The 26,724-nt window shown below is 41.0% G+C and overlaps 1 long non-coding RNA gene across 3 annotated transcripts in view; it reads left to right on the top strand.

Moving 5' to 3' along the window:
- LOC110521547 overlaps positions 1 to 26,372 on the top strand; it is an 82,878-nt gene extending 56,506 nt beyond the window's left edge. For all 3 annotated transcript variants that reach the window (XR_002473162.2, XR_002473161.2, XR_002473160.2), the window contains exons 3-5: positions 1,625 to 1,730; positions 18,863 to 18,946; positions 25,980 to 26,372. This is a non-coding gene — a long non-coding RNA (uncharacterized LOC110521547). The remainder of the gene's footprint in view (positions 1 to 1,624; positions 1,731 to 18,862; positions 18,947 to 25,979) is intronic.
- The last annotated feature ends 352 nt before the right edge of the window (positions 26,373 to 26,724 follow it).

Genomic DNA, 26,724 nt, shown 5'->3' on the forward strand with positions numbered 1-26,724 from the left:
TTGGTGCATATCATTTCATAGGACTACTGATTTGAATGAATTAAGTTTAGCTCTCATGTATCAGAAAACAAGTGTGACAACATAGACGCAGTCCATGTGAGCTGGATTATGAAGGCATGTTTCTAGTTTGGATAATATGTAGGCATGTTTGTGGTATGGATAATAAAACATTAATAACATTGAGGCTCTTGATATATGAATAAAGATAGACCCTACTGAGCAACAACGAAAAAAATAGATTTAATAAATATGCCTGTTATAAGCCTAGTTGTCTTGAAAGCATGCATGCATCACATCATTTTTCATTGTTCTGTTTAATGTCGCTCCATATTAGGCCTAATTGTATTATTTCTTTAATATAAATTGTTCTACTGGCTAACCCTTAATGTAGCCTGTTTAAGGATTAAATCAAATGGAAAGTATTTCTGCAAATAATCAAAAGACCCAAACAGCGCAAATAATTTTCACTCAGAGGTAGGCCTCTGTAGCCTAAATATCTCCATATTCGAATGGGCATTGAATTCACTGTTTATTCAAATTATGATTTCTCTTAACCATGGTTCACACAGTTCATGTCGATGGGCATAACTTTAAACTATCTTGCCTGAAGTGTTCAAACTGTCGTCTGTCATTTCCCCAAATTAAACCTGGATGAGATTATGGTCTATCCATTGAATATAACGTTTTAAATATGTGGGTGTTAAATTTTTTTTTTTTAACTACAGAGGTAGATTAGAACTGTTGCTTGCCAAGGCTGGGAAGCCTCTATGAGACTAGGTCCCGGGGGAGAGGAGCTCACATTAACCGCTAAATTAATATTTGACGAGGGCTCTTTCCAAAGTATTATTCTGAAAATCGTGTCCCTATACCGGACTTTCAAGGGGTCAGGCAGCAGTGGTTAAATTAATTATTTATACAAGCAGTACCTATAATTGGTTGTAATAGCTGAACATGTTTGATAAACTAGGATGTTTAAAGGTCGAGAGTGTTAGGCTTTTAATTTTAATTTAATGGCAGCACTAAAGGCCTATGTGATCATATGCTAGCCTATATATATATTGAGTATGAGCATTTAGCTTTAGTTACATTAATGTTTTTGGAGATTAGGAGAAACGACAGATATGCATTTTACCTTTAAAGTATATTGCAAATACGTAAGTGGAAAACATTCATGAAAATATAAATGGAGCGGACGACTAGGCTATATTCGCAATAGTTGTGATAAGGTAAAGGGAATTTACTATTAACCTAATATTAGGCTCCTGAACATCTTGAATTTAAGACTTTTGTGTTGGACTTTCATTGAGAGACTCCCGTTTTCTACACATTGAATAAGGGATATCAGGCTTGGACTATTCCCTGGAGGAGCAGTGATCAGTCAAGGAATCCCCTTGTTGGGCCACCACATAGGAGAGAAGGATAAAAGATGAGTGTTTAAATGTATTTTCAATTGCGTGATTTAATCTCAAAGCGCTCAATGGAGCGCCAGATTCAAACGCCGCTGGGTTGTGTTCAACCCTCTAATGTTTTGAATGCTTGGATATTGTCCCTTTTGTTATAAATGGAACTACCGAGTACACACGTAAAACATTGACAACTAAATGTATCGTTTTGTGTGATTTAGGATAACAGCGCCGTATAAGAAGAGGACCCAATTGTTCCAAAAGGCCTTGATTTTGCTCCGCCGCGGTCCGCGCGGAGGCTGCGGCAGCTGTGGACAGCAACAGGTGGTAAGCACTCTATGTTTTGCTCATAGTAAAACCCCTCAGATAATATATTTAGATATCTTTGTGAAATGACACGCTCTTCCTGGAACGTAATAATCACAACATATGAGGGCCCAACGTGTATAAACACATCTTCATATCTAGTGTCCAGATCTCATTCAAAGTAAGATATGCGTCAAGAGACCTCAATATTCAATCAGATAACCTATATGCCTATCTGCTATTTCTATATTAGTTTTTGTAGTTAAAATGTGTATCGTTTAATAAATTATATATAAACGTCAGAGATGTGTCCTATAGTGTTAACGGTGTTTGCTAATTCGGGATCCTTGGGACGTCCCAACTCTGACCTTAACCATTTTAACGTAAATCGGGTAAGATAAGGGTTAAGGTTAGGGTTAAGGTAGGGGTTAGTTTTAGGGTTTAGTGTATGGATGGATAGCACTAACTAAGTGTTCTCTGAGGTAGTGGAATATGCGCACACGTAATAGTCCCCAATAGGCTTCTAATCAAACCCCTAATCAGTTACCAGATTTACTGATCGTATGTTGGACACACCATGTGAGAGAGTAGCCTATATCTTCCTATAACTTATTCTTCAGAAACTAAAACATAAGGAAATCTGGAAGAAAGTCATGGTAGGCTACACAATAGGCATAGGCCTATACACATATGCACTATTATGCACATATGCACTATTAGCCTACTCTTATTTCCCTTGGTGGCATAATGGAATTTGAGGAGATTATATTTAATTCATTATTATTATTGTTGTTTTATTGTTGTTTATGTTTTAATGCACTTATTATTTCGTCCGGAAAATATTAGGCCTAGGGCTATGTCTCGTTATTGGGCCACTAGTCAGTGATCGCATACACAACAGTGTAAAGAAAACGACTTTCCCTAAAGTAACGATTTTTGTCGCTTTATCTGCTGTAGTTTTTGAGGAGTTGGGGGTTGTAGTGGACGGGTATCTGTAGGGGGTGTAGCATTGTGAGATTCGTTGAATTGAAAACTGTCAGAGATATCGTCTATTTTAACAGTGGTTTCAGGGGTGAATGGCAGTCGCTCCCTGATCCAGTGCAGGTGCAGGGAAGCAGGGGGATGGGGGTCCCTGCGCAGCCAAAATGCGCATTCATTTCAATAGACCACACACTGTCGGCCAGCATGCCATCATCTCTGCGCCTCTCACACATTCTCAGTGCAGTGCAGTCCTTACCGAGCGGAGCTCACACACTTTACAGCTCGCCAGAAGATATACACAACCATGGGCTGAATGACTCAGGATTGTTATTGTGTTTTCCTGTGTTTATATCACTTATAATTGATAATGAAAGGTTTATAGCAATATCAAAATGTATGCTTTGAGAACAGATCATATCCTACATTATTTAAAACATTCTTCAAGTTGTTTTCAGTGGACATTTTGATATACTGTGATTTTATGTACTTTTTATTTAACTAGGCAAGTCAGTTAAGAACAAATTCTTATTTACAATGACGGCCTAGGAACAGTGGGTTAACTGCCGTGTTCAGGGGCAGAACGATAGATGTTTACCTTGTCAGCTTGGGGATTCGATTTTGCCACCTTTCGGTTACTAGTCCAACGCTCTAATCACCAGGCTACCTGCCGCCCCACAGTCTGTAATTAATAACAATCAAATGTTGAACCCTTTTCTCAACCAGCACCATGGCCACTTAGTTGTTTTAGATTGTGGACACACCCTAATTTAATGGATGGTGGGTTTTAAATTCTAAAACGGCGACCCTAAACTCATTGCATATTCTGGCGTCTAGGGGATTAGGACGGTAACCACTGTTCAATGGATAAGTAGGCACTAACAATGTCCTAGTAAATACAATATGCCCACTGGCCACACACTGGTTTAATCACACACTAGTTGAATCAACGTTGTTTCCACGTGATTTCAATGAAATTACGTTGAACCACCATGGAATAGAGGTTGAATTGACATCTGTTTGCCCAGTGGAAGACCACTGAAGTTGCTATGAAGTTGCTATGGAGGCCTATTGGCACTTGACTATAATTCTAATCAAACCGCGGGATTTAGCTCTGATAAGATACAACAGTTGGTCTCTCACGTTTCATGATTTCAGTGACTCAAGTTGTGTTGTGTTTTATTTATTTTTTAAATCAAACTGACACTTGAGGTAGTCATTGAGAGTATTTGTTGCTAGTTGAATTTAACATAGCTTTGCATATATCAGGTTATTCACCGCATAGTGCATACTCTACCAATGATGGGATACAGTAGGCTAAACAGAAACTGCATCATATTGGACGATTATACTTTTTATGATGAAGCATGTCACTACGTATCCTAGCTAATACAAACACAGATTGGGCCTATTTTAGAAAGGAACAAAACTGCTGAAAGTGGCAGGCCTAGCTCAAATTTAAATATACATATTGTTGTGTAACTAATTCGAGTTAATACATTCTTAATGACAGGATAACAGCGTATAATGCCTTTTTTTCACGAAAAACAATATAAATCATCATCTCTTTATTATTTAGGCTAATAACGCCAAACGCTTCGTTAGATTGGGTTAGGAACAATGCACATCTAATTGTGGTAATTTCAGAAGGTGCATGGACACTGCAATTGAACAGCGAAGATATAATTTAGAGCAGAAGACACGACCACTGTCCATATAGACTACACCATTTGTGACTCAAATTCATCTATTGTAAGGGGAATGTATACACTATTAATAATATTTATGCCATTAAATATACCATGAACAATATTTGCGCTTAACTGCCCTCTGCCCCTACCCCTTCAAAGAGACTAAACAAACACTTTGACCGGTTGCCTACTAGTAAAGTAAAATATGTTTTAATCTTAATGGGCAACATTGTGTGATGGGAAATAAGGCTGAGCAGACTTGAAAACTTTAGTTTCACTTCTGGGACATTCTGTCTGTCAGGCTGGTATTTACTACCACATGTATAGTAGGCCTACCGCAGTCTGTCAGGCAACAGGTGATAACGGACTGCTACATGATAGGCTGAGTACGTTCTAATCTGAAAACGGCGCACGTTATTGGTTAGGCTGCTATTGTGCGGAAACAAAATTTACCCATGCGCAACAATAGTTGCGGGGCAAGTGTTTCTGCTTTTCCACTTCTATTGGTCAGTCCACCCATGCCTAGAACAATATATGCTTTCATGCAGCGGTGCAGCCAGCAGGGGTGTGCAGTACGATGCAGATCAAGCTCGAGCTTTATGGAACACTGGCATAGCCTGGGAAACAAATGAGGCGAGAAGCTCAGCGTGGGGTGGGGAGCAGGATGCTTGTTTCAGGCAGCTTTTAATAGTTGTGTTGCTGTGTCGATGCTAACATAAAACACATCCACTGTGACAAGCTTTTCAAACCTGATAAATAACATTGCGAAATACCATGCATGAATAAAACGTAGGCCTAGAACAAGTTGTAAAACGTTTTGTTAATGTTTCATTATATACTAGATGCTTTAAAAAAAGTTGGTTGTAGTGTTGTGGTAGCTGGATCGAATCCCCGAGCTGTTGTTCTGCCCCTGAACAAGGCAGTTAACCCATTGTTCCCAGGTAGGACGTTATTGTAAATAAGAATTTGTTCTTAACTGACTTGCCTAGTTAAATAAAGGTTTAATAATAGCATAGTTTCATTATAAACATACTAATTTAAAAGTATCACTCTTCCATTTAGCCCCCTTTAGCACAGATTTAGCCTATAGCAAGCATCAGTTGGTGACAAACTACATGCCTACATCTTGGCACCATGGAACGTCAGAGACGTTCATTAGGCCTTCTAGGCTAAAAACGTAATATGATGGGCCTACCAACTAATGCAATATGAATATAAATAAATACATGTCTTACAAAATCATCAAATTAAAACACGTACGTTTTAGATTGGTTTGTTTCGTTAAAGTGTGAATTTTATTCCAAGTCGTTCTAAAATCATACATGTGACATTGTAGGACTATATCTTTGACGTTCGACGTTGTTTTTGCGTAAATCATCAGCAGACGAAACGGGAGCTTCTGTCACTTCCCAGTAGTGGCAATGGCCACGATGACTGTCACTATCCAACCCTCTGTTGACAGCAATGCACTGACTTCCCCAACAGCATAACTCATTGTTCACTTCATTCCTTCAAAATTTCAGTCTTCATGTATCCCATATTGATCAAGGACCACATTATAAGCCTCTGGGTAACACATTTCGAGATTTAAGAAAAATAAATACATTACAATGTAAATAGAAAATATGTATTATCTTTAGATAGTTCAGTCATTCAATGTGAGCATATATACCTGTATCTATAGGGAATACCAGTTTGAACTTTGAAACGGTAGGCCCAATGAAAAGTTAAACCTTATACAACTTTATCAATATGTTTATCCCTGTGGCTGATCGAGAGTGTGAATGGAAATAAATCTAGGAACAGCAGCTCGTTCGCAAGCGGCTGACTTTCTGTATGCTTTAGAGCAAAGTGTTTACAAAAGTTTGTCTGAGTACTGAAAGGGCACTACAAAGGCCCTTTATAGACATGCGACATGATGCCCGAGTCATTTGAATGGAAGTGGGAGAACTACTCTGCTTGAGCGCCTGGGTTTGTTGACAGAAGAACGTAAAATTATCACATATCTAAAATACAGATGAAAAAGCTCACATATTTAGCCTGTAGGACAATCAAAATGAGAAAATATAGGAATAGCCGAATAAATCTTTAAGAAGCCTATTCAGGAATGTGAGAGACATCAATCAAATAGGTCTGCTCGGACATAAAAAATAAAGATTGTTGGGCTTCATAATAAACACGCAGAATTCTTCCTCACAAATGTTTCTCCCAAATGTGTGAAATGCTGAGAGTATGGCACAAACGAACCAACATCCTCTACAAAGTCAAATAATGATAAAAGCAGAGACTGAAACATGTAATGAGTTCACCCTTAATCATTGATCATTAAAAATGGTGGTGTTAAATATACTCAATTACACGCATGACTTCCCTCAAACAGTAAATTATATCCTCCAACTACTTGTCTATTCTATCTCTCCCGCCAGAACTGGAAAGTCGATTATGTTGAATCCATACGTTTCTATGGATTGCATCATCCTAATTAATACTCAAGAGTGGTCCGTGGCTCACAGTTTTTGAATGGTCCCTCTCCTGTCGCTCTGACAGAAACAGTTCTCGAATGGAAAAGTGGGTCCTTAAAAAAAAAGTATCTAGAGACCATCCAATGCGTTTTTCTGTGACTGATAATAACGCATGACTCAGATGCGACAGGGATCTGTCTGCACGGGGTAAACAATGCCCTGGCTGGGACTGACACTCACTTTTGGGAAATATTATTCATATATTGGTTAAAATGTATTTTTTCGTTTCTAAAACGTGTACTGTTGCGACCACACGTTTTTTTTAAACTCATAAGACGGTGAATAATAATAAAACCTATTCATTATTTTGTTATAAATGTTTACACTATCTATATTGGATTTTGAGAGTTGCACCTGTGGCGGCGTTTAATAAATATAGGGCAATGAATTACATTGGGTTGGAACTTGGAAGTGTGCTGTTCTGGGCGCTACTCGGTCACTGCATTTGATTATAAATAAGAAGAGTTCACACGCTGATCGAGTGACTAAGGGGAACAAGCGAACCATTTTAATCAGGTGGCTATCTTCCTATCGCTGAGATCAGAGCTCTGTCACTCACGAGCTCGTCATTGTGTCCCCCCCCTGCGAAATGACATCTCCCTCAGGAAAGCGAATAGTAGCTGGATGAGATTTCAGTGTCTGTGCGTTATAAGCCCATCTATTAGCATAACGCAATGAAACGAGTTCTGGAGTTGGGAGGGAGGGGAGACCCTGCCTTGTTAATTAGGCCATAGGAAACAAATGTTATTTATTTTTTCAAGCCCCTATTTGGGATACCGATTGGCGCAGCGGTCTAGGGCACTGCATCTCAGTGCTAGTGGCTAGTTCGAATCCAGGCTGTATCACAACCCGCCCTATGGGAGTCCCATAGGGCGGCACACAATTGTCCCAGCGTCGTCCGGGTTTGGCTGGTGTAGGCCGTTAAGAATGTGTTCTTAACTGACTTGCCTAGAGGTTAAAAAAAAAAAAAGGTTGAAAAAAAAGACATTAAAAAATATCCCTCCTATGATATGTTCTGTTTGGTCTAGTTTCATAATACAGAAGGTTACTTAAGTCAAAAATTAAAGGAGATTGCATTATACCTAAAATATAGCAACCCAAAGGTTGTGTGTTCGAATCACATCATGGACAACATTAACATTTTAGCAACTACTTACTACTTTTTAGCTACTTAGCATGTTAGCTAACCCTTCCCTTAACTCTACATTTAACCCCCAACCCCAGTGCTTAATTTGTAAATTGGGTGGCGGCATATAATAAAGCATTACATGCATATAATCGCCTTTGTGCTTGCAAAGAGCAGTAGAGTAGAGTAGAGCAGTAGAGTAGAGTAGAGTAGAGCAGTAGAGTAGAGTAGAGCAGTAGAGTAGAGTAGAGCAGTAGAGTAGAGTAGAGTAGAGCAGTAGAGTAGAGTAGAGCAGTAGAGTAGAGTAGAGCAGTAGAGTAGAGTAGAGTAGAGCAGTAGAGTAGAGTAGAGCAGTAGAGTAGAGTAGAGCAGTAGAGTAGAGTAGAGTAGAGCAGTAGAGTAGAGTAGAGCAGTAGAGTAGAGTAGAGCAGTAGAGTAGAGTAGAGCAGTAGAGTAGAGTAGAGCAGTAGAGTAGAGTAGAGCAGTAGAGTAGAGTAGAGCAGTAGAGTAGAGTAGAGTAGAGCAGTAGAGTAGAGTAGAGTAGAGCAGTAGAGTAGAGTAGAGCAGTAGAGTAGAGTAGAGCAGTAGAGTAGAGTAGAGCAGTAGAGTAGAGTAGAGTAGAGCAGTAGAGTAGAGTAGAGCAGTAGAGTAGAGTAGAGCAGTAGAGTAGAGTAGAGCAGTAGAGTAGAGTAGAGCAGTAGAGTAGAGTAGAGCAGTAGAGTAGAGTAGAGTAGAGCAGTAGAGTAGAGTAGAGCAGTAGAGTAGAGTAGAGCAGTAGAGTAGAGTAGAGCAGTAGAGTAGAGTAGAGCAGTAGAGTAGAGGCGCTTGCAAAAGTTGTACACATGGAAAAACTTTTTTAAGCCTAGGGTCAAGGGAAAAAAACTGGCCTTTTATAAACTCATTTAATGAAATTCTACACAATTTTAGATGTCTGGAGACATTACAATAATATTTTTCAATACCGCACAAATGATTGAAATGACAGGCTACTTTGACACTGACAAACTGAGAATCTGCGATCAATAAAAAAACACATTTGTCGTAGGCCTAGGTGTCTGGGGACATAGTGTACAATATGAGGAGGAAATTATTCCCGCAATAGGACTATTTTGAAGCTGATAGTATATTTGGTAGCCTACAAACAAATTACTATTCTATTTTCAGCTAAATCCATTTGCTTTCCAACATGTGTTTTCCCACAATTGTATTCGAAATATTGTGAAAGGCCCGTTTTGCCTGCATGCTGTTCACTAACGATTTGCCGCACGTTTCCAACAGTAGGCACACAGTCCACAGCTAGGCATTTATACAATGTTTTTTTAAAACAAGCTATTGATCCGCAGTTATAGGCCTACTGTTGTATTTTTTATTTTCATTTATTTCTGAACAGACAGCAGTAATTCAATAACTTTGAGAAATGTATTGCTGTGGAACTTCCAGCACCCTTCCTGCCGGTATAAGAAAATACATGATGAAGTGCAACAATGCAAATATTAAAGTTGCAGGGTTATGTCTATCAGAGAAGAGAGAGATCATAGAAAGCGAATCTCATTCTAGTTCCGTGAGAGATACAGGCGCACTTCCCTCTCTCACCACAGCAATGGCCACGCGTTGGTCTTAACAGACTACAATGTTGCCAAACCATAAAACCGGGCCGGCCGAACACGACCAATTCTTAGAACATCAGGCACGTTTTCACATTACGTGTTTTAGGGGGCCGGATAATTACAGAAGAGGAAACTTGATTGGTTGAACTTAACTCTGATTTTATTATAATTTTTACATTGCAAACAGTGAACATAGTTTTTCATGACAAGAGGAGGTACTGGATCCTGACAAATGGGTTCCGGGAAAGAAACAGAAAAAACGTAGAGGAGACCGATTCTGTTCTGCAGGATCCAGCTCAAATCAAGTACTGCCTAACCTTAACCCCTAATCCAGTGTCTCTAATCCAGTGTCTCCCAAACTCGTCTTCGGGACCCCAAGGGATGCACGTTTTGTTTTTTGGCCCTAACACTACACAGCTGATTGAAAGTTTGACGATTAGTTGATTATCTGAATCAGCTGTGTAGTGAGAGGGCAAAAAACAAAACGTGCACCCCTTGGGGTCCCGAGGACCGAGTTTGGGAAACCCTGCCCTAACCCCTAATGTAGGCCACACATATTTAAAATGGTAAGATATCATATGAAATGGATGATGGACATCCACAAATTAATACGTACCAGACGAAACCTAACGCTCCATATTCATTGGAGGGAGACACATTTACGTTTACTATGTTAAGTCGACTCCTGGGTCAAGGTTGTCAATGTCCATAGTTGTAGGCCTAGAAGTAAAGAGTAATGCCCTCTATTTCCATGGCTCATTGCTCAACTCATGAAACGTAATGGCCATATGAAGCAAGGCCACAAAGGTGACATGGTGTCAGACCAAGTTATGACTTCAAGAGGAGATGAAGATCCAGGACAGCTGGACCACTCTTATTGATTTTGTGACAGCTTGTGTCATTTAACGTTTTGCCCGATGATACGCGGGACATTAACCCATGAGCACCTTCTACTCTGCGTGCATCCAATCACAATCACAACATCACTCCATCACACAGTCGCCCCCGGGTGAGTGCACTCAAGGCTTGTAGCTCAGATGTTAATATAACCGATCCTTGAGGTAATGAAGTGTACATTAAAGTATCTAGTAAGAACGACGTTTTCGCAGTCTACTTAGCTCTATTTGGTCGTGCATTGCGCTGAAAAATGCGTTAGCGCTCGCCAAGTGACCATTCATGTAAAACGCAAAACATTCCTGTCCACAAGGACAGTCTGAGAAAGGGAAAAGTAGTTAAAGAAAAGGATCAATTGATCAAATCATTATTGACAGGAAATGGAAAAGAAAACATTTGAAAATTGCAGTTATTGATTAATCGTGTTAGCTTTCACTGACACAGATAGGAGACTCATTTTACTCAATGCTCTAGATGTCAGGACTTCTGATTGTCTTGAACTTTAGGCCAGTGTAAGAAACAGCTCAAAGGATGACCCTTAGGCGATTATGTAGCCTTCATTGAATTAATTAATTTAAAAGTTGAAAACCGAATTGATCCCAACCCTCTTTGTCACAGAAGTGTATAAAGTCAAGTGACTGTTGTGAAATTGTGGTTTAATAAGAGAATGATGTCGATGTTCTTTCAGATGAGTGTGATTATACAAATCAGTCTTTGTAAATTCCCCTTTTGATAGTCCAGTATGAGCGAAAGTTTGCTCTGAATCTTGGACAGGAACAATCACTAAACACAAAGATTAGGGGGACTTGTATTATAGACAATACAAAAATGGAAAGACAGCAATGATATTCAATAACAATTATGCAGAAATGGGGAGGGTGGCAGAGTGGCATTTGACCACATTAACACCACAAGAAATGGCACAAAAACATAGCTTAATCCCCCAAAACAACAACAAAAACAACTACAGCCATAGTTACATAAACAAATGCTAATTTTGTAAATAATAAACTATCAATATAATGATCTATTACATTACACAGTTGAAGAAATCCAACCTAAATGCTAAATAAATCACAATAGGTACCCTGTAAAAAGGACATTCAGAGAAAATAAGGAAATGCAACTTTTTTGCCCAGTAGATTATGGAGAGAAGATTTGGTCCCACTTGTTTCAGTAGCCCAAGTAGGATAAAGCTTGGAGTGCCTCGTCACCGTGGAAACTGCCAGAACAATTCAGTTGAAGTTAGAGGAGGTCAGCTTGCAGGGTCATCAGCTCCAGCCTGCCTGTGCAAACTTCTGTTGGGCTGGGGACTTTTTAGTGGGCGTGTTAGCCTGGGCCTAGCCCTGGGTGGTAAGCAATTCTAAGTCTGATATAAATTTTTTGAGTCAGTTCGCAGCCTAGGCTCTCCAGGTGGCCTGTGAAATCGATTTTAACCCTGTGACCCTGTCTAGCAGAGGCATGGTTGACAACCTGAGTAAGAATTTAGTTGGCACTGACAGATCTCCACAGATTTCAGTAAGGGGTGGGAGGGGAGGGGCAGGGCAGGGGAGGTTATGGGTGTGCTAGAAGTGCTCATTAAAAGTTTTCAGCAGTTAGGAGAGAGTTGGTGTGTGTGTGTAGCACAGAGCTGCTGTTCTATTTAATCAGCTTAGGGTTGTGTCAGTTTGTTGCGTTACTTGTCACTGGAGTTCACTGATCTATACAGAAGATTGACAGTCTTTTTTTGAGATGTTTGATTGAGAGCCATTTGCCAATAGATTGTTGTAAAGTTATCAGGGTGTTCATGCAGTTCTGAAAGTCCCCATTTGCCCTCTTCACTTGAACAAGAAAAAATAAATTAACCCCACAAATAAATTATATATATATATATATATATATATATATATATATATATATATATATATATATATGTACAGTAGTACCAGTTAAAAGTTTGGACACACCTACTCATTCAAGGGTTTTTCTTTATTTTTTACTATTTTCTACCTTGTAGAATAATAGTGAAGAAATCAAAACTATGAAATAGCACAAATGGAATCATGTAGTAACCAAAAAAAGTGTTAAACAAATCAAAATATATTTTATATTTGAGATTCTTCAAAGTAGCCACTCTTTGCCTTGATGACAGCTTTGGACACTCTTGGCATTCTCTCAGCCAGCTTCAACTGGAATTCTTTGTAACAGTCTTGTAGGAGTTTCCACATATGATGAGCACTTATTGGCTGCTTTTCCTTCACTCTGCGGTCCAACTCATCCCAAACTATCTCAATTAGGTTGATGTCGGGTGATTGTGGAGGCCAGGTCATCTGATGCAGCATTCCATTCCTCTCCTTCTTGGTCAAATAGCCCTTACACAACCTGAAGGTGTGTTGGGTCATTGTCCTGTGGAAAAACAAAAGATAGTCCCACTAAATGCAAACCAGACGGGATGGCGTATCGCTACAGAATGCTGTTGTAGCCATGCTGGTTAAGTGTGCCTTGAATTCTAAATAAATCCCAGACAGTGTCACCAGCAAAGCACACCCACACCATCACACCTCTTCTATGATTCACTGTGGGAACCACACATGCGGAGATCATCCATTCACCTACTCTGCGTTTCACAAAGACACGGCGGTTGAAACCAAAAATCTCAAATTTGGACTCATCAGACCAAACAACAGATTTCTACCGGTCTAATGTCCATGGCTCGTGTTTCTTGGCCCGAGCAATTCTCTTCTTCTTATTGGTGTCCATTAGTAGTGGTTTCTTTGTTGCAATTCAATCATGAAGGCCTGATTCACGCAGTCTCATCTGAACAGTTGATGTTGAGATGTCTGTTACTTGAACTCTGTGAAGAATTTGTTTGGGCTGCAATTTCTGAGGCTGGTAACTCTTTCTTTCCTGTGGCGGTCCTCAAGAGAGCCAGTTTCATCATATCGCTTGATGTTTTTTGCGACAGCACTTAAAGAAACTTTCAAAGTTCTTGAAATTTTCCGCATTGACTGACTCATGTCTTAAAGTAGTGATGGACTGTCGTTTCTCTTTGCTTATTTGAGCTGTTCTTGCCATAATATGGACTTGGTCTTTTAACAAAGAGGGGTTGGATTAAATGCAGAAGACACATTTCAGTTGAAGGCATTCAGTTGTACAACTGACTAGGTATCCCCCTTTTTATTTTTTTATTTCACCTTTATTTAACCAGGTAGGCCAGTTGAGAACAAGTTCTCATTTACAGCTGCTACCTGGCCAAGATAAAGCAAAGCAGTGCGACAAAAAGAACAACATAGAGTTACACATAAACAAACGTACATTCAATAACACAATAGCACAATCACACAACAATTCTGTATACCCGCTACCTTGTCACAACACAACTGATTGGCTCAAACGCATTAAGAAGGAAAGAAATTCCACAAATCAACTTTTAACAAGGCACACCTGTTAATTGATGCATTCCAGGTGACTACCTCATGAAGCTGGTTGAGAGAATGCCAAGCGTGTGCCAAATCAAATCAATTGTATTTATATAGCCCTTCTTACATCAGCTGATATACCAACGTGCTGTACAGAAACCCAGCCTAAAACCACAAACAGCAAGCAATGCATGTGTAGAAGCACGGTGGCTAGGAAAAACTCCATAGAAAGGCAAAAACATAGGAAGAAAACTAGAGAGGAACCAGGCTATGAGGGGTGGCCAGTCCTCTTCTGGCTGTGCCGGGTGGAGATTATAACAGAACATGGCCAAGATGTTCAAATGTTCATTAATGACCAGCATGGTCAAATAATAGTAATCACAGTGAACAGGTCAGGGTTCCATAGTCGCAGGCAGAACAGTTGAAACTGGAGCAGCAGCACAGCCAGGTGGACTGGGGACAACAAGGAGTCATCATGCCAGGTAGTCCTGAGGCATGGTCCTAGGGCTCAGGTCCTCCGAGAGAGAGAAAGAAAGAAAGATAGAAAGAAAGAAAGAAAGAAAGAAAGAAAAAGAGAATTAGATAGAGCATACTTATATTCACACAGGACATCAGATAAGACAGGAGAAATACTCCAGATATAACAGACTAACCCTAGCCCCCCGACACATAAACTACTGCAGCATAAATACAGGAGGCTGAGACAGGAGAGGTCAGGAGACACTGTGGCCCCATCCAATGATACCCCCAGACAGGGCCAAACAGGCAGGATTTAACCCCACCCACTTTGCCAAAGCACAGCCCCCACATCACTAGAGGGATATCTTCAACCACCAACTTACCATCCTGAGACAAGGCCGAGTATAGCCCACAAAGATCTCCGCCAAGGCACAACCCAAGGGGGGGCGCCAACCCAGACAGGAAGACCACATCAGTGACTCAACCCACTCAAGTGACGCACCACTCCTAGGAACAGCATGGAAGAGCAACAGTAAGCCAGTGACTCAGCCCCTGTAATAGGGTTAGAGGCAGAGAATCCCAGAGGAGAGAGGGGAACCGGCCAGGCAGAGACAGCAAGGGCGGTTCGTTGCTCCATTGCCTTTCCGTTCACCTTCACACTCCTGGGCCAGACTACACTCAATCATAGGACCTACTGAAGAGATGAGTCTTCAGTAAAGACTTAAAGGTTGAGACAGAGTCTGCGTCTCTCACATGGGTAGGCAGACCATTCCATAAAAATGGAGCTCAATAGGAGAAAGCCCTGCCTCCAGCTGTTTGCTTAGAAATTCTAGGGACAATTAGGAGGCCTGCGTCTTGTGACCGTAACGTGTAGGTATGTACGGCAGGACCAAATCGGAAAGATAGGTAGGAGCAAGCACATGTAATGTTTTGTAGGTTAGCAGTAAAACCTTGAAATCAGCCCTTGCCTTAACATTAAGCCAGTGTAGGGAGGTTTGCACTGGAGTAATATGATCACATTTTGTGGTTCTAGTCAGGATTCTAGCAGCCGTATTTAGCACTAACTGAAGTTTATTTAGTGCTTTATCCGGGTAGCCGGAAAATAGAGCATTGCAGTAGTCTAACCTAGATGTAACAAACGCATGGATTAATTTTTCAGCATCATTTTTGGTCAGAAAATTTCAGATTTTTGCAATGTTACGTAAATGGATAAAAGCTGTCCTTGAAACAGTCTTGATATGTTCGTCAAACGAGACATCAGGGTCCAGAGCAAAGCTGTCATCAAGACAAAGGGTACTTTAAAGAATCTCAAATATAAAATATATTTTGATTTGTTTAACACTTTTTTGCTTACTACATGATTCCATGTGTTGTTTCATAGTTTTGATATCTTTACTATTATTCTACAAAATAGAAAATAGTAAAAATAAAGAAAAACCCTTGAATGAGTAGGTGTGTCCAAACTTTTGACAGGTACTGTATATTGTTGTCATATTGAGTTGTGTATTAAATCAATGACATGAATAAATATGTCTATATTTGGTGATGAACTTAACTGATTGAGTGTACATAAGTTAGTAAAATACCAATATCTAACTTTGGCAATACTAATGTTTTTAGAATGGTCATGTATGCTTCCGACTTTGAAACCATTGTTTTTCCATTACATAGTTTTGTTTGGTTACACGTCTTCCCATGTGGATTGAGGATATGGATTCCTCCCTCAGAGGGTAGTGGTGCTCATTGCCCTGCAGATAAGTGTCAACTTGTTCAGTGATTTTGAAATTGTCATGGCGAGTCCCACAGGAGCATGTGTGAATGAAGGGCAGCTCTTCACAGCCTATATCTGCTGTCTCATTGGTCCTGGATATGCCCCATGGCCTCCCAAATGATGCCATTTGTCACATGTTTAACAGATTGATACTCCCTAGACTCGAGGGTGGCGTGTGTGTGTGTGTGTGTGTGTGAGGGGGGTGATAGAGAGATAGGCTTTGAGGGAGGACACTAGTCTAAGTGCCTGAGGAGGCTATTGTGATTGATTGTTTGAGTGGGACCTTCATGATGCTTCTGAGAGCTGGTATCATCCCAACAGTTTTCCTCTTCCAGTAGGGAAGAGAGTGTATCCCTATAACTGGAAAAACACTGGCTGGTTTATTTGGAAGAGATGACACTCATGGAGTGTTTCACTATTATTTTCAAACTGAATGGATTCAGCAACAGTATCCTACATTTGAACTCAGTCCAGAGTGAGAACCTCTCTTACTTTAGCCTCTTGTCTAATCAATCACCCACAAAGAGTCCTGAGTCATGTGTTCCTATGCAAATGTTTCTGCAAACACTGAAGTGTAAGCTAACCTTACATTATCTGTGTCTTATAACTCCATCCTGATGGAAAACCTGTCATTCCCCCTCTCCTCTCACATTCAGATACCAATACCAACATGGCCACATCATTCATGTCTTCTGCAATTACATAACGGTTTGTCATTAAGATATGTAATGCCTATCATAATCTCAGCCACATTTAGATGCTGTTTGTCGTAATGTTTCAGTATTTGTTTGTTAAAATGTGAGAAATGGTTGGGGAAGGACAGGCGAGTCAGCGTCAGAGACTAACAGTGTTAGTGCCAGGTCCACTTGTAGAGGCTTCATGAAAAGTGTTTGTGGCAGCAGTAATATTTTTCTGATTACCTTTTGGATTTATTGGTAACACACAGCTGTGTGCCTGTGTGCCTGTGTGAGTATGCACACACGTGCTTGTGTGTGATTTAATGAGGGATTTTTTGGGCAAGTTGGCGTTACTCATCAGTGTCATGGCAGTTTTGTTTCAAAAGTGCTGGTGCTGGAGAAAGAGGGATTTCGGCCCGTCAGCAGTGTGTGATGTCAGCATTGCCGAGACAACAAAAGAGAGCTCCAAATCCGTGGAGTTTGCAGCATTATGGGGCCCAGTCTGGGCCGAACATAGCCCCCTTTTCACTGGGACAAACATTCTAGCGTACAGCTATCTAGAGCTCTGTCACAGAGTGCAGTGCACACACACAACAGGATTTCTGCTTTTCAACCCTGTTTATTCATCATATCCCCCACACTCATTTACTTAGGCTTTATCTATCTAAGGAGAATATCTGGGCGGAATGATAATGATAAGGAATTTGTTTTTTGATAAAGTTATGGTCAATTAGCTGACACTTCCATAGCATCCAAAGCAACACACAATATCAGTAAAGGCTATGCGTATGTATGAAAAATGTGATATTTTGTGGGTAAATGATATACAAACAGTGATCACGTGGCTCAAACTTTGAAAACACAATACAAATGTTCATTGTTCATGTTCAGAGCTGTGACATCCTGAAAATGAGCCTTTTGATTCGCCCCCTCCTGTGTTCCAACTGTAACAGAATAAATGTATAATCAAAGTAGACACACACCTCTGTTTATTTAATGCTTTGGTTAGGACACTGTAAAGCCACCTGCAGTTCTCCTTGAAAATGTAAATTACATGTTGGCACAAAAACAACTAGCATGCTGTCTGAACCAGTGGCACTCAAAGAAAATACAATCGCTATGCATTCTGGGAAATCTACATTTAACTAAGGCTATCAAAATTCAGCATATAGTTTCAATCCTTGTTGGTTTCGAGCTAATAGTACTTTAAACAATTCGGTATATCTCTAAACATGTTTGCAATGGAAAGGAATAGTCAACATTGCAATAAGGATTTTCTTCATCCCTGGCAGTATCCCTATTACAAAGTTTAACCTTACTTGAACCTGTTTATCTACATTTTTGATAAAGTTCCTCTGAGCGACTCCAAGTTGAGTGAACAGTCTGGGCTTCAGAGACACTGCCAAGCCGAAGAACACAACTGGGTCTGGCTGGCATGAGCCATGGGCAGGCCCTGAAGGCAGGATATTGTAGAGGACAGACAGACCACACGGATCCCCAACAAGTCCTCTTTATGATGGGGGAGAATTATGATGGTGATGCCTCGCAGTGGAGCCTTCAGATCAGTCTGTAGTGGGGTTATAGGAGAAAGATGCCTACAGTAACATACAGTCACACAGCGGCCCCCATTCATTACATGCCCATGTGTATTAAAATACTGGAAGAACTTGAGGCAGCTGCAGAATGTAGTCCAACACAAGGCCACTCTTTCTTTTCTGCTCCCTACTGTCTGTCTTGGTACAGGCCTGTCTGTCTCTGGTACCCTCTGTGTGATTATACAAGCTTGCCCCAAAAACGTTTCTACAGAGATTTGTTTTCGAGGTTTGGGGGGGCAACAATAGTTTCCTTTGGACTAGATAAAGAGGGATTTCATGTTCAAATGGCAACCCTAAAGTGATTAGTTTGTGTACAGCACCACTGCCTGAAAAATATAATTACTCAATCTAGATGCTCCCAGATACACAAAGCATGGTGTTCTAAATGCATGTGGGTACACATAGTAAGCCAGACTTTGTGTTTTATTTTGCTAGAGAAAAGGTGAGAGGAACCTGCTGACATCCATATGACCAAGACGAGACCTGTCTGTCCAGGAGACAGAGACCACACCAGATATGGTAAGTTTGGGACTGAAGAGAATAGACAGCTCTTGAATGTTGTCCATTGCTACACATTGGTACACCTTATTGCTCACAGTTACTATTACCATTACTCTTCCCCTCTGAAAAACAAAGTGTTCTTGGGCCAGTAACCGAAAGGTTGCTTGTTCGAATACCCAAGCCGACAAGGTGAAAAACCTGTCGATGTGCCTTTAAATATATATATATATTTTTAATTTAACCTTAATTTAACTAAGCAAGTCAGTTAAGAACAAATTCTTATTTACAATGACTGCCTACCCTTGCCAAACCCGGGCGATGCTGGGTCAATTGTGCACCGCCTTATGGGACTCCCAATCACGGCCGGATGTGATACAGCCTGGGATTGAACCAAGGACTGTAGTGACGCCTCTTGCACTGTGCCTTTAACCGCTGTGCAAGGGAATTAACCCTAATACTGCTCGGCGCCGTACTACTCTGGCTGACCCTGTAAACAACAGTGTTTGTGACAATAAAACATCCTCCCCAAAATATTCCCATTACCTTTGAGAAGCCTTGCCATGCTTGTTTTTCCTGGTTGGTTGCTTTCTACAATGCCCTGAGTGGGTGGCAGGCCCAACAATCACTATTCCAAATTGTGTGTGGCACAAAGAATATGAACTCAGACATTGGAAGACTGCCACCAGATGGTCTTTAGAACAGCTGAGTGGAAATGACTCAGAGACTGGAGAAAGACTACTGATCAACTCACACATCTGACCCAAATCTACATCCATTCCATCATTTTAAGATTACTCTACATTATTTCACTTTTTAGTGTCTTCATCCCTGGTGCCCATTCTTTTCTTGTGCACCGGCCTTGGATTTCCCTCAAGAACAAACCAGTACAACGCATCATGGAACCTCTGAGTTCCTACACCCACCCTGCTCTCTTTGCGTATATAAACAAAAACATAGTGTACATTCCTGAACCATATTCTGCTGGTGAGGTTTTATAGAGAGACCCTTCCCAGTTCTCAGTTCTTTAATGTCACCAGGTATTGTGCAAGCGTTCCCTCACCCCTACTACTGTCACACACTAGTCTGACGTGTCGAAAGAAAGGTGCATCGGCCCTTGTGGAATGTGGCATGTTCCTGTGAACTATTTCCTGCTTTGTCGTAAGAGTTATGTGCGGTGGAAACACAAAGTTTCCTTTTTTCACAGCTCCTCTGTGGCGCAGTGTCGGTCCTCTGCGGCAGCTAGCCTCTGCTCAGGAACAATGCCATTCTTTGAGTTTAAGGCCCTTAAAAGATGCCTATGTCAAGTCAGCAACCCAATGTTGCTGTGTGTCACCAAGCACGTTAACTGCGAAGCACTTGCCTTCTCCAGTCATTCAGTATGATGGGGCAGCAGGGGCAGAGTGGTTCCAATACTGGGTGGTTTACAATAAAGCACAGTGGAATTTCACCCTATCTGAAATGGAAATAATGAATATCTTATTAGGATGGTTATTTCAGAACAAGTCACAATTTTAATATGAATTATTCTAATTTCAAAACCTTGGTCACAAAGAGCAAGACTCCATTTAGACCCAATCTAAAATGAATGAAAGCATCTTAAGGGACAGAGCGGAATTGGGAGGGTACTGGAGATACTCATGGTTATACTGTACTTTCATTGGCAAAACCTTGTCTATTTATGTTAGTTAAGGACACTAGCTGGAGACGTGTAACCCTTGGGAACCTTCAGGTCTTGACATTGTCACGACAGCCTACTAGATTGTTATGAGGGTATGAAGATGGCTTTAGGAAGGCGGTTTCCAGAGCAGGATTTGTTACTTTTGCTAGTTTCCATTGTTAAATATGTAGGTAATACAATTGAATATTTGAGTTTCATATTTGCTTTGCTTAATGGTTGTTGAAATCCAAACAGAGTGAAGTCCCACTGGGATGCTTGGTTTTATTGACCAAACTCAGGAGGGGTTAGTCTAGACTCATTATGCTCACACACATGGCGCTTTGTCCACTTGTCATGTTTAAAGATACATTTTTCTCTGCTCACACATCCCATTGTCTTTAAATTATTAATTCAATAATACATGTACTTTGGATTGTACTATATTATTGAAAAAGGACTGACCCTTCAACTAATTTCTAATACTGTAACCTGCAGTCCTTGTAGGGCGGTGGGTAACCTAGTGGTTAAGAGCGTTGGGATGGTAAAAGGTTGCTGGTTCGAATCCCTGAGCCGACTAGGTGGAAAATATGTCGATGTGCCCTTGAACAAGGCACTTAACCCTAATTGCTCCTGTACGTTGCTCTGGATAAGAGTGTCTGCTAAATTACTAAAATGTATAAGGACAAATCCTAGAGATGAAAACTGTGATGTGTAGGAATTGTCAATGTTGTTGTGCAGGAATGCAATGATCTGGGATCTTTGTTGACATCAAAACGAAGTTGTTAGTTGTTCTGTGTACCTTGATACTTAGTATGGGACCACATCTGCCTGTCCCAGGGCAGCCATCACTCAGGTCAGAGAGGAGAAGCAGGACTTCTAAGGGGAGAGCGTGGTGTAGGAGAGGCCAACTCCATCTGTCGAGATTTTGTTCCTGCCGTGCGCCTGGCCGCACTGACGGGATTTGAGCCCACATGTTTGGGGTTGGGGTTGCCGGGGACAGAGCAGAGGGGGTAGAGGGGCACTCTGGCTTTCTCCCACAGCAACCAGCATGGTGCTACTGGAGGCAGCTGGCTGGAGGAGTGGCCCGGGCTCCAGGCCTTTGTTGCTGGGGAGATGAGAGGATGGAGGAGTGGGGGAATATTGGGAACCTGCAGGGAAGGAAGCACTAATACTCCTCCTCCTCCTCTTCTCCCTCCTCTTCTAACAACAGCAGGGTGGAAAAGTCTATCCTCTGCTGTTATATGATGTACTCTATCTTGCAGTGAGACTGGTTACTCCTCTCTTACTTTACTTTTTTTTCCTGCTGTTGTATGGACACAAAACACCTACATTAGTGCTGAGCAATTTTTGTTGTTGTTGTGGTTATAACTAATCGACCGACGTCTGTTCAATTTCTTGAATTCCATTTTGTTAGTTTTTTTTTGTGAGCCCAACTCGCCTTTTAAATAATATCATTCATTTTAGAATTAAAGTTAAGAACTATGTGGGACGCTGGGCTGAAGGGAGTTGTAGTTTTCATTAAGCAAATATTCAACCTAGTTCAGCACAGAAACGTGGTAATTAGCTACAATGACCATAAACCATTGAGCCTGACGGATACACTTTTACGCCTGCTACAGGTTAGATACACACAGACCGCATGAGAGAAGAATGTACACAACACAACGATGAGAAAGATAGAGATTGACAGTTCATGAAAGTATGCCTTACTTTGAAGAACTAGTCAAATGATTTGGTCAGACAGCTCTGCAGCATACAGTACTTAGGCAGGCTAGCCTAGCTAAATAGAATGACAAAAGACAGTAGAGGATGGGTAGCACAGAGATAACATTAGATGGCCTGGCTGGCTGGCTGCTACTGCCTGAGCAGAGATGAGATGATGACTTTAAGGAATACAACATAACAAAGTCATACAATAAAAACTAAGTTATTTACACAACTGAAATATTTTATTATTTCATAGTAATTTCCTATTTTCTTTTGATGTCTACCCTACCTGACAGAGACAATGTCGTATTTTAAATATTTTGGCAATTGAATGTTCACTCTTTTGGACTTTGAAATTTCCATTAAAAAGCACTAAAATCAATTGAATGTCATTATTTCATAATACATTTCACGTTTAAAAAAATTATTGAACCCAAAATCGAAAACCGTGATTATTGTAAACAATTGAACCGAAAAGGAACCGACCTCAAAAAGCAGTAATCAGCACTAACCCACATATCCAAGATTTTCTGTTACGCATTATCATTTTTTAACTTTATAATGTGCAGATGAGATGAGTTTCATCCAAAGTCTGAAATGTTTTTTTTTTTTTAAATGGCAATGACATCTCTAGTTCTGATTTTCTCCTGTTCCCCCCCCCCCCCTAGTTTTACCTACCATGGTTGTGATAATTGAATTTTCTGGACACCTGTATGAGTGCAGTATATCCAGCGGATTATAACCAGGGAGAGGGTGAGTCAACTCTAATTATTGTCATGTCAAGCAATACAAATGGCCAGCCATCCCCCAACCCCTTCTCTCTAGCATGGTAGCCTAGTTACTGCTGTTCCTCACATCCACCTCATATCTACAGAACTAGTTTACTGTCTCAGAACACCAAAGCTAAGGAAAGGTAGGCTAGAGGAGGCCTTCAAGGGTGGAGTTTCTCTCTGTTTCACACGAGCTGAAGTTGCCACAGTTTCCTCAGAAAGAGTCGAGAATTTAAAAAAAAGTTGTTTCTACGCTATACAAACCATAAGCATAAAAAACTCACTCTAGTCTCCTAACAAACAACTCTAAACATAGATAAGAAAATGTTTTTCTGGGAAATAAGTAGAGAACATACTGTGTCCTGCTTCCGCGCACTCTGTGCTGGGCCAAAGCAGGAGTAGATAGTGAGGTGGGATGTGGGGACAGGAGAGGAGAATGGGAGTGGTGGGGTGTACTCTGCTCACGGTCCCACAGTTAATCCCGAGGAGGGAGCTGTGACTGAGACTGAGCGGGGATGAGGGATGAACAGACAGGACTTGTCCACAGACAGTCAAAGGGAGAGCTGGAGCTCTTTAACCATGGGAGGGGAGCAGGACAGGGACGGATGGACTCACAAGATGTCCAGACGGGCCGGGCCAGGTCATTTATAAGGCCTTGCTTTCTCTCCAGGGTAGGCTGCCCGGCCGGCCAGGCCCAGCCAGCAGGAACTTCCCATGGCCACCTCCGCTCTGCTCCGAGGGACTGAGAATACGTAATGAGTTGCAGGGCTCCACATTTACCATGGCTGATCAGCTGAGAACAATGAACTCGCGGGCACACAATAGTGACTAGAGAGCCTCAAGGCATTGTCTCTGTATTTTTAGAGGGGGGAGAAAACGAGAGAGCCAGAGAAAGAGGAGAATGGAGGGGAGAAAAGTGAACAAGACTGTAGTTTTGTAATGCTTTGTTCTATTTGTTTGGGGGGAAAGAAGCAATACTTTCTTTGTATACTTATTGTTACTATTGTCAATACTTTGGCATCCATGTGGCCATTTATGTCCATAGGCAGCACATGCCATTGGTTTATGTTAAATAGGTTGGGGATAATGCTGAGGCTTTGGGTTTAGTGTTGAAGCACTTCAACCTCATCTAATGTCATGATATTTATCATATTTTCATAGCCTTCTTCAAATGGTAAAAATGTATTTGCACTATTAGTGATTTCCTCTTGTAATTTTAGACTAGCTTATTTGCCTACATCGGCCTGCTGTGTGCAGTGAGACCTACCTACCTCCCCTTACAGAGGAATAGTGAATGAGGGTTGCTCTGGCAGCTAGTGACATTGTCATTTAAAGCCAGCCTACAGCCACCGATTACCATCTACATATTTATGGAGACTATGAGCATTATATGGTACCATTTAAATTAACAACCCCTTTTTCACTGACTGAATACTTTGTAATCTTGACTATGCAATTAGTTTAGAATGGCTAAGAAATCAACTTCATTAGCATTTTTTGTACTGAAGGTGCCGGCTTGGGCCAAATGTTCGTTCTAGGGTGGAAAGCATATCTCTTTGGAAAAGCTGTCCTAAATTAGTTTCTGTATCAGTTAAAGACTATTTCCTCTCTGCCTTAAACTTGGGCATGATAGAAGAACCCCTGGAATATTTATGGGGGGAAAAATAAATCCACAAAGACAATTTTGCCCTTTGGTTACATGTTCTGCCTTTCCTTCTTGTGTTTTTCCAATTACTTAATGCTATTTAAATATAGCAGAGCCGACATATGCAGTTCACTGTAGTGGGGGAATGAAATAAGTCACGCTTTAATTGTATTGCATCAATTAAAATAGAAGCCCATCACAGTAAGCTAGCTGTTATAAAATGATAAAATGGACAATTAGGAAAAATCAAGTCCCTTAATTTTCTAAACACACTCTAGAGAGTGTCTTTAAGCCAGCCAGATTTGACTATATGTTGAGCAGTATTCCCCTCAGTGAGGACCGCTAAAGTGCTGTGAATTACAGTTGAACTCTTTGGTATGTTGTACTGTAACATATAGTACTACAAACTGTAGTGCCACTTCATATTATTCATCCAATTCTCTGCTTGGCAAGCTTTTATATACATTTTATTTAGGCCAACTCATATATTGACTGGGAGAATAAACCATGCATTAGAATATGTGTGTTAAAGTCAGCCTTTGCAGACGGGCCTGGATTGTAGACACAACTAGAGTCTGTAAATCAGTCATTTCTTCGTCTTTGCAGGAAGGATTTGGCTGGTTGGTGTTTGTGGTCCCAGGTCGACCGATCGGGCAAAGAGATAACACCAATACCGTTTGCCTGCCAGGAGTACTTGCGAACCGAGTGCAAACCGATTTTACATGTAGAATCACTCGAAAATGTTGGCAATCATAAGTCAACAGCACACTGAACGATCGGCAGACGAACGTGAGATCCACATTCGGTGCGAAAGAGGCTCTCAGATTCCCAATCAGTGTTTGCCTTGGGAGACGAGTGATTACTCACACACCTAGGAGCCCCGGCCTGTTTCTGCCCCCCTGGGCTCCACCCATCTCAACCCGCCCTGCCCTGTGCCATGCATGATCTGTGGGTGTGGTGTGGTGTGTGACGATACGCCGTCTGCTGGTGGGCCAAACCCACTGCTTGCTCTGCCTGTCAACCAATCAATATTTTTTATGGAACACATTTCATACAAAGCAAGGGCTTTACACATATCATTAAAAGTACATCTGAAAGGCATTATGGTAACCATAAAAATAAACATTAAGTTACACAGAGTAAAATATAAGGACAGGCAATTAATCCCTTTTATCCAGATAAATGAGCATTGTATATTGCTATTACTTGGAAGGCAGCAAGAACTCAACCAGGAAATGGTGTTGTATACCTGTATTTTGTATTTCTTTCCAGGTGTCCTTCTGATGTTCTTGATGCACGTCCAAGGGTACTCGTCCGTTGATGGGTGATGGAGATGAGGTTCCTTCTGCTATAACCCTGGCCTCCAAGAACAGCTTCAAAGACAGGACCTAAGGAGAGATCAGTCACGCAAAACACATCTACACACCACTGCTTCTGCTGCAAATGTGAGGGCATGATCTGTCTCTGTGAAGACAAAACAATATGTACCCTGTGAAATTCTCAGAACATGGTTAATTTTGAAACTGTTACAACTGAAACAACGAAACTTTTTACCAATAGAGGTTATGCTGCTTATGATATGAACTGTATCGTCCATTGATATATTGGATTTCATGATGTTACATATCTTCAATCTGTGATCATATTAAATCAATGAAATCATGGTGTGCTGAGTTTTCAAAACATTAATAATATTGAGCTGCACCCTTTTGCACTGAGAACACCCTTAGTTCGTTGTTGCATTGGACTCTACAAGGTGTCGAAAGCATTTCACAAGCATGGCCAATGTTGACTATAATGCTTCCCACAGTTCTGTCATGTTGGCTGTATGTCCTTTGGGTGGTGGACCATTCTTGATACACACCGGAAACTGTTGAGCGTGAAAAACCCAGCAGCATTGCAGTTCTTGACACAAACTGGTGTGCCTGGCACCTACTACCATACCCCCTGTTTTAAGGCACTCCAACCTTTTGTCTTGCCCATTCACCCTCTGAATGGCACACATACCTAATCCATG

Source organism: Oncorhynchus mykiss, chromosome 30 (genome assembly GCF_013265735.2).
Source record: "Oncorhynchus mykiss isolate Arlee chromosome 30, USDA_OmykA_1.1, whole genome shotgun sequence".
In the NCBI taxonomy this organism is placed as follows: Eukaryota; Metazoa; Chordata; class Actinopteri; order Salmoniformes; family Salmonidae; genus Oncorhynchus; species Oncorhynchus mykiss.